Raw genomic sequence first — 8,016 nt, forward strand, 5'->3', positions numbered from 1 at the left:
AGGATTGTTAGAATTCTAAGGAAATGGCTATACCACATGTTGCTTTTGCTATTGCTTCATGCATTTTCCCTCTGGTCTTCCTTTACTGCTAAAGTTTAGTCGGATTCTTTTAAAGTTCTTGTTTGAGAGTCACATGTTAATGTAAACTGGAAGAGGGGTCTTTGGAATTTTTAGGACTGGGTGAGATCCTGAAGGTCAGTCCGCTCTTGGGTATTCTGTAAGAAGGATGGAGTTCTGAGCTAGCATACTACTGAGTCTTCATGCATGACATTTATAGAAGACCAGCAGGAGTCACTGGATGCCGAATAGACACCCATGTCCTTGGGCTGCTCAGATTTCAGGGCCATGCGCCAAGTAGATTTCAGTTTCAGATAAACTGCAGTCTCTAAAATGGCAAAAGGAAACAAATCAGTTCTCTGATTGCATGTTCACGCCAACCACTCAATATACAGAGCCCACCTAACCTCACCGCTCACATATCTCTTCCTCATTACTGTTCAAGGCCTCAGTTTCATTCTTTGTCTCTGTCCCCTGTCAGATTCAGAATTGTCAAGGTGGGGCCTCTCCTTTGTCCCAGTATCTCACCATGAAACATGCCCATGAAATTGATCTGTTGAATGAATGAGTAGAGGTTCACCTCGGTGGAGTTTAATGTTTTTGTAACCAGTATCATTCCTATGTTGTGGAGTGGTTTCCTCCAGCCACAAGCCACTCCTAGAATTTTCAGTCAATCACACTAAAGTACCAGGAAGAACTTCAGCTCCTTAGTCACTCCCGTGCACGCCAAATCTCATGTGTTTCTGTTGGCTGTGCTGATAAGCAATGTCTTTCCCTCACTGCACGAACTAAGGGGCAGCACTGAGAGTCCTTCCAACTGCCTAAGGGTTTCAGGCTTCTCTGGAAGATTCTATTTGCTACTTGGGAAGATAGGTTGCTCGTTGATTTTAGTACCTCATCACAATGTAGCAATACAGTTTATGTCTTCAAATAACTGGATTCTGAGTTCCATTTGCAGTCTTGCTGATGGATTTTATTCTATCCGGGACTCTCTGGCTCCCTGGCTCTTAGCATAGTCTTTATGGGAAGTCATTTGCCCTAAGGGTTTTGTTGATGATGGCTACTCAAGATAAAGGTTTCCTCTGCACACAGCCACAACCACAAACACCCTATCCATGGCCATCCAGAATGCAATAACAGTTTCACAGCAGATTTGTCACAATGATGTTAACACAGAGCTGGCCTCAGTTTGAGGAGCTTGGTGAAATTTAACTGTTCATGATATTTCAATAAGAACTGTGCTTAGAAAACACTCAGATTTGAAGAAATGTTCCATTCCCAGGATCCTTTGCTGAATCCATCCCCTAAAACCTTTGACTTATCAGCCAGGAGTTCCCCTTTATCAGTGCTCTATATCAGTGGTTTCCAACCTGTGGGCCATGACTCTTTTGGGGGTCCTATATCAGACATAATGCATACCAGGTATCTACATTATAATACATAACAGTAGCAGAATTATAGTTATGAAGCAGCCATGAAAATAAGTTTACAGTTGGGGCTATGGAACATGAGGAACTATACTAAAGGGTTTCAGCATTAGGAAGGTTGAGAACCACTGCTCTCTATAATCTTTCCATGTGGCTCTGAGCTCTCCTACCTTGTCTGACATTCACAACGAAACTAAAGTCCCAGGCTTGTTTTGATAGCCTCTTGCTGTTAGCTTCAGTGTACACAGGTTTGCTGGCCCTTGAGCTTTTAGAGGATGCTCCTGTCTCTACTCCTCATCTTCCTGTAAAAGCACCAGACTTACAGATGTGCACTACACATCTGGCTTTATGTGGGATCTGAACTCAAATCCTTGTGCTTTTTTTCATGCCAAGCATTTTACTCACTGAGCCATCTCCCCAGCTTCCGGTTTCGACATGTATTAAAAAGGTAAGCATTTTGTTTGTTTTTCCACTAAAATTAGGTCACATCTTACCTATTTAAAAGGGGGAAAATGACTCCCCTTTTTAATGGCCCTCACTGTGAGCTGCTGGTAGAAGAATTAACCATCAATTTGAGTGTTACACATAAAACAGCAATAAATATGATATTCATAATCCAAAATGAGCCTCATCAACCATTTCCAAAGAGCACCCCGTTTGTTTAATGGCCTTGCATTAATACATTGCTGTGAAGATAATGGCTCCAGACTGCTCAGCTAATGAGCAGCTTGCCACTGGGTAGACATTCAGCTTGGAGTCCTAAGCCTATTGAGAAGGTGAGAAAATGTAGGGTTTCTCCTTCAGAGCTGGAAATAAAAGTATAAATAAGTCATAAACCTACATCAGAAAGGGTGGGGGATTGCTTGCAAATTCGAACTGTACACGTCTTCCTAGTTTTCCTCTAAGTCTGAGATTTGTAGGTGAGAAAGTTGAGTGTCGACATCCCTTCCCTGGAGGGAGACTTGTGAGCAGAGGGCAGGTGACAGTTCTGCTTTGAGATGCTCTGAGTATCTGCCTGGTCCCCTTGGTTCATGGCAGTTTGTTAAATGTTCTGTTTATTTGCTGCAGAACACATCAATAGCAAAGCTCCCCCCAAACATCCTGGTCTATTTTTTATAAGCTTTGGAATCTTAGGGGATATGGCCAATGACAGAGTGTGGCTTTGTCTTCCAGGATTATGCAGGCTTAAGGCTGAATGGCAAGTGATGCAGCATTCCTCTGAGGATGGTAGAGTCTTCTCTGAGTCCTCTCTCAGTTTCCTCTCCATATACCCTGGGACTGCAATGGAATTCCCCATGCATTGGTTCTGGAATGGAAACAACAATTAGCCATGACCTAATGTGCATACATTTGTCTCACAGGTTCAGATCATGGAAGTGTGAGCTTGCTATGTCTTATTCTATTTTTATTTCTTGATGCAATAATTCTGAGGGAAGAAAATGAGTAGATTTGCAAGAGAAAATGCAAAGCAAGCACAGACGTCGAACACTAACATTAAGGAAATGGCTAATAGCACATATATGTGCGCACCACACTGACATGTTATCAAGTAACACCAGCGGGTATTCTTTAGTTTCCACCCCCTGCAATATCTGCAACTAAAACTTCAGCCTACTGGCTGTCTCTCTCACTTCATGCCTCTCACTTCTCATCTCTATTGCAGCTCCCCAGTTCCACTGCCATTACGTCTAGCCTGAATGACAATCCAGTCTTAACTTGTATTTTCAGTCTTCACCTCAAAATGACCATGGGTACTTGCACATGTTTGCGTGTGTGTGTGTGTGTGTGTGTGTGTGTGTGTGTGTGTGTGTGTGTGTCTGTCTGTCTGTCTTTTTGTGTGTGTATGTATGTGGGTGTGAGTGTGTGCTCACCCACATACACATGTGTTAAAGTCAGATGCCAACAATGAACATCTTCCTCAATCACTATTTACCTTATTTTTTGAAACATGGGCTTTCACTAAACTTTGAGCTCAAAGTTTTGTCTAGACTCATAGGACAACAAGGTCATGGAATCTACCTACCTCCACCTCCCCAGACCTGGGATGATAGGTGTATGCTACCATTCCTGGCTTTTTCTATGGGTTTTTCAAATCCATACTCAGGGTCTCCAGGTCCTTAAGTTGCACAGCAAGCACTTTGCCCATCCCCCTACCTTCCCAAGCTCTCAGTAAGCCCTTCCACTACATGAGTTCCAGGTATGGGGGAGTGGCCCCCATAGCACCTTCTTAGTATAGATTCTGACTCATAGGCTTTGCCTCAAGCTTCCTTCCTCCCGTTTGCAGTGCCCTAGTGGATTCCCCTCTATTGAGAATAAAGTCCAGATTTCCTGCTGATCTGGAGAGATGAAGGAGCCAGTTTTCCCCAACCCCTCAGACAGTTTCTCTCTCTGACCACCTAAGTGAGCTTGTGACTGTCAATCTCCGGCTCCCATGTGTTCTATTGGCTGAGAAGCTGGGGATCTTTACCGCTCATGTTCATTATACTACACCAATTCCCATTCACAATGAAGACTCCATCCAGCTACACTGCTTACAACCGCATTCTGATGTGTAGCAGGCATCAGTAAACCCCAGGATGGGGAGTCCAGACAGAAGAGGGTAATCTATGGGGAACCTCTCTCCCTCACTCTTTCTCCCTCTCTTTTCCTCTCTCTCCTTCCAAATCTCAATGAGTGAGCATCTTTGCTCCATTCAATATTCTTGACATTGACTCTGGGCTTCACTCAGTTATTTTAAAGCAATAGAGCCAGGGATCAACGCCTCTAAAACTAAGGATAAAAGCAAGTCTTTTTTCCTGTAAGCTGATGTCCTCAGGCTTTTTGTCACATCGACAGAAAACTGGTTGACATTTTCCTGGGGCTCCTTGAGAAACCCTTCAGGAGGCTTAATCTTTTTCACTGTTTTCTCCTAAGCTCATTATAGTTCCTGGAGTCCACAGACACACATGTAAAACTCAGTCGGAATTAAGGATGTGAGGCTCTGGTCCTTTCTGTAAGTATCTAGGGGGACTTCACACAAAGAGCTGTTTCATGATGGGAGCTAGCACCTCTTGTTAAGCCCTTGGAGTCTTCTTAATTTTAATTTCTGCTGTTTATGCTGGTGTGTGTGTGTGTATGTGTGTGTGTGTGTGTGTGTATGCATGTGCAAGTTCACATCTATACTGTTGATAATTGTTTTATTTTACAAGCTGAGAAATCAGACCATCAAGTTCAATTTAATATATCGCCAATATTTGTTTCAGGTTGCTGTGTACTATCACAGATAAACACAAGTAAAACCTAACAGTGACTGTCACTGGGGCAGTTATGAGTCTTAAATGTTTATCTCAAGTGTAACTGGCTTGTCCTTGGAGAAGAAGAAAACTATAGCAAGAAAGGTTGATGATGTCATAGACCTTGGAAAGTGTTCTTTTTTCTCTTAGAGTTGGTATCTCTAATTTTAATTTTCACCTAACATCCTCCATGCTGAGCTGCAGGCTCCATATACATGCAATGATGCAATTGCAACCACAGCGATGAACCCACTCTGGTGTTGGTCCAGCTCACTTCTCATTGTGTCACCATCTATTGAGGATGGTGTTGCTCTATGGTCTCTTTTCTGAAGGCAGTTCCCATGGGACTTTTGTTGGCAGTTCAACCATCAGGAACTTTACTTAGTCCAGTGAAGGTTAAACCTGGAAGTGGCTTAGCTCATTTTTCTTCCCTTTGGCTATCTGGTCTCAGACTCATCTAAAGGAGAGGTTGCTGTAAGGTCATTCCTGTATTTTGTTGGGTTGGTGGCCACTGTAAGAAGGTGCCATTAAGGGAGCTCATTAAGCACAAACCTCAAAGAGTATGGAGTGTCAAATGCTAGATGCAAAGTGGAGGTAGTTAGACAGTGGAAGATGAGAAGTCAAACCTCTTGAACTAAGGGGTGCATGATGGTAAGTAACCAAAGCCTTGATTATCTTCTCATTTGTAAAAGGAAGATGTAGACTCAATAAACTTTAGAGTACAGGTTGGTCATGAAAACTCTTGTTTAGGAGCTGAAAACTTAATTACAAATGTAACACACAATAAAGCAATCTCTGATAAAACATTTATAATTGCTCTAGTGGTTTGAATAAAAATGCCTCCCCTCAGAGTCCCACAGGGATTGGCACTACTAGACGGTGGGTGTGGACTTGTTCGAGTGAGTGTGGTTTTCTGGAGGAAGTGTAGCATTGTTGGAGGAAGTGTGTCACCAGGGGTTAGGCTTTGAGGTCTCAGAAGCTCAAGCCTGGCCTCTGAGTCACTTTCTGTTGCCTGTGGATCCAGAAGTAGCTCTCTCAGCTGCCTCACCAGCACTATGTCTGCATGTGTCCATGCTTCTCACCACGATGGGAATGGACTAAACCTCTGAACTGTAAGCCAGCCCCAATCAAACGTTTTCCTTTATAAAAGTTGCTGTGGTCCAGTGAGATTTTTTTTTTATTTTATTCATTTTTATTCTTTTATTTTCATTTGAGGGGAAGGTCACAAGGTGAAGGGAGGACATGGAGGGATGGAAAGATGAGCAGGGTTAGGGTGTATAATGTAAAATTCACAAAGAATGAATAAAAAATAAAACAAACAAACAATAGCAATCAAAACAAAAACAAAAAATGTTTCGGTGGTTCTACCAGGTTCAGAGGATGAGGGATATTGCACTGGAGCCTGTTTGCCTTCCCAAAAGCAGTACTTGCACTGTGATAGTTAGCAAGGGAGGGACATTCTTGTTACTTCATTTTATAAGTGGTATTCCAGTATGATTAGCATATGTGGTTATGAGAAAGAAGTGTGGGATCTTGCCTTCCAGAGGAAGGATGTGACATAGCTACTGGGGAACTTTCAGAAGCTGCCCACTAGAAGGACCAATTGCTTAGGGCAGACTCAGTAGTGGTAGGGGTAGGGCTGAGTATGTGTTGATGATGATTTGTGGTCCAGATTTATGGAACTTGAAAACCTAGAAGTATTAGAGGAACCACCCCTCGATTAATCATTTGCCTAGCTGAATGTGTTTCTATTTGTAAACAATAGTCAAAATGCTCAAATTAACATAAGTATGCATCTATAATAAGTCACTTAGTCCTTAGGAAGGGTCTTTGCAAAAGCCCATACAGGGGCTTCAGAGAAAGCTCAGGTAGAAAAATGTTTGCCTTATATAAGCATGAGCACCTGAGTTAGATCCCAGAACCTACACATGAGCCAGGGCACTCTGATACTTATCTATTATATAATCCTAGCTTTGTGAAGACAGACAGAAGGGTTCCTGAGGCTTTCTGCCCAGCTGATACAGCCTAATCAATAGGTGACAGGTCCTGTTAGAGACTTTGTACCATTAAAGAACATGGCTAGTTCCTGGGAAATGATACCTCTACACACTTGTACAAGTACATTAATGTATACGTGTGCATATAGGAACATGTGTACATGTTCTAACATATAGATACAAATGCATATACATATATGAGAGAAAGAGAGAGAAAGAAAGAAAAAAAAGAAAGAAAGAAAGGAGGGAGGAAGGGAGGGACGGAGGGAGGGAGGAAAGGAAGGCAGTCTTGTATTCATAGAGTTGATGATTCTTCTGAAGGCTTTGTGTGATCCATTGCTGTGGGACCATTTATAACAGGAAGAACAGGGCACATCTGTCTTACAAGCATTCTTTCACTATTTCAGCACTGTTGAGGTAACAGCTTCAAGGAGTCTTTTCCTATACTCTCATACACACATGGCATACATACACGGCAACACATAAGGCCATTGCTTTGTATTACTGAACCAAAGTGAGGAAAAAACATTCTACAAGAGTACTGCAGCCAGATTGTGAATTAAAGCTAACCTCAGGCAGTTGAAGACATGCTGGCATTTTCTTATTTTTAATTTATGAGATCTATTGACATGGGATGTTGAAATACTACTTAGAAGAAATCTTATAGTTGGTCCACCTCAGGAACCCCTGGACATAATCTTTCAGGAGGTCTTGGTGCTAGAGTTGACATTTTGTTTGCTGTCCTTGTCCATGTGAGTCTTGAACTTGCTCCTGTGTGCATTTGGTTGAGTGCAAAGCTCCCATTCAATTTGAGATTCTGCAAGGACCCATCTCTGGTGAGAGCAACACTAACTCATTGTTAGTAGAAGTCCTCATTTAGATGATTATTGTTTGCTAATGAGGGAACAATACTTATTTTTATGAGGCCTTGAAGAAATGTGTTTTCACAGATACTACAAGGCTGCCATTAAATCATTTAGCACCAGAAGAGTTAACCGTTCATAGCCAGCTTGACAGCCTTCCAGACTCAGCTTTTGGATGGAGCTCCTGGCTCCCACATTGACCTTCAAAGACCACAGAGTCACCTGCAAAGCCTATGTTAACCCTACAGCAGCATTTCTGTCAGGACCAAGGACCCACAGGCTGGACATAAAGGCTCTTCTCTGTGAGGTGGCAGACTACCTTATGGCACACATGATGCTGAATCTCTATTAGGATAGATTATTAGGGTGACATGTGTAGATACTTCAATGTTTGGTGACA

This window comes from Rattus rattus, chromosome 7 (assembly GCF_011064425.1).
Source record: "Rattus rattus isolate New Zealand chromosome 7, Rrattus_CSIRO_v1, whole genome shotgun sequence".
In the NCBI taxonomy this organism is placed as follows: Eukaryota; Metazoa; Chordata; class Mammalia; order Rodentia; family Muridae; genus Rattus; species Rattus rattus.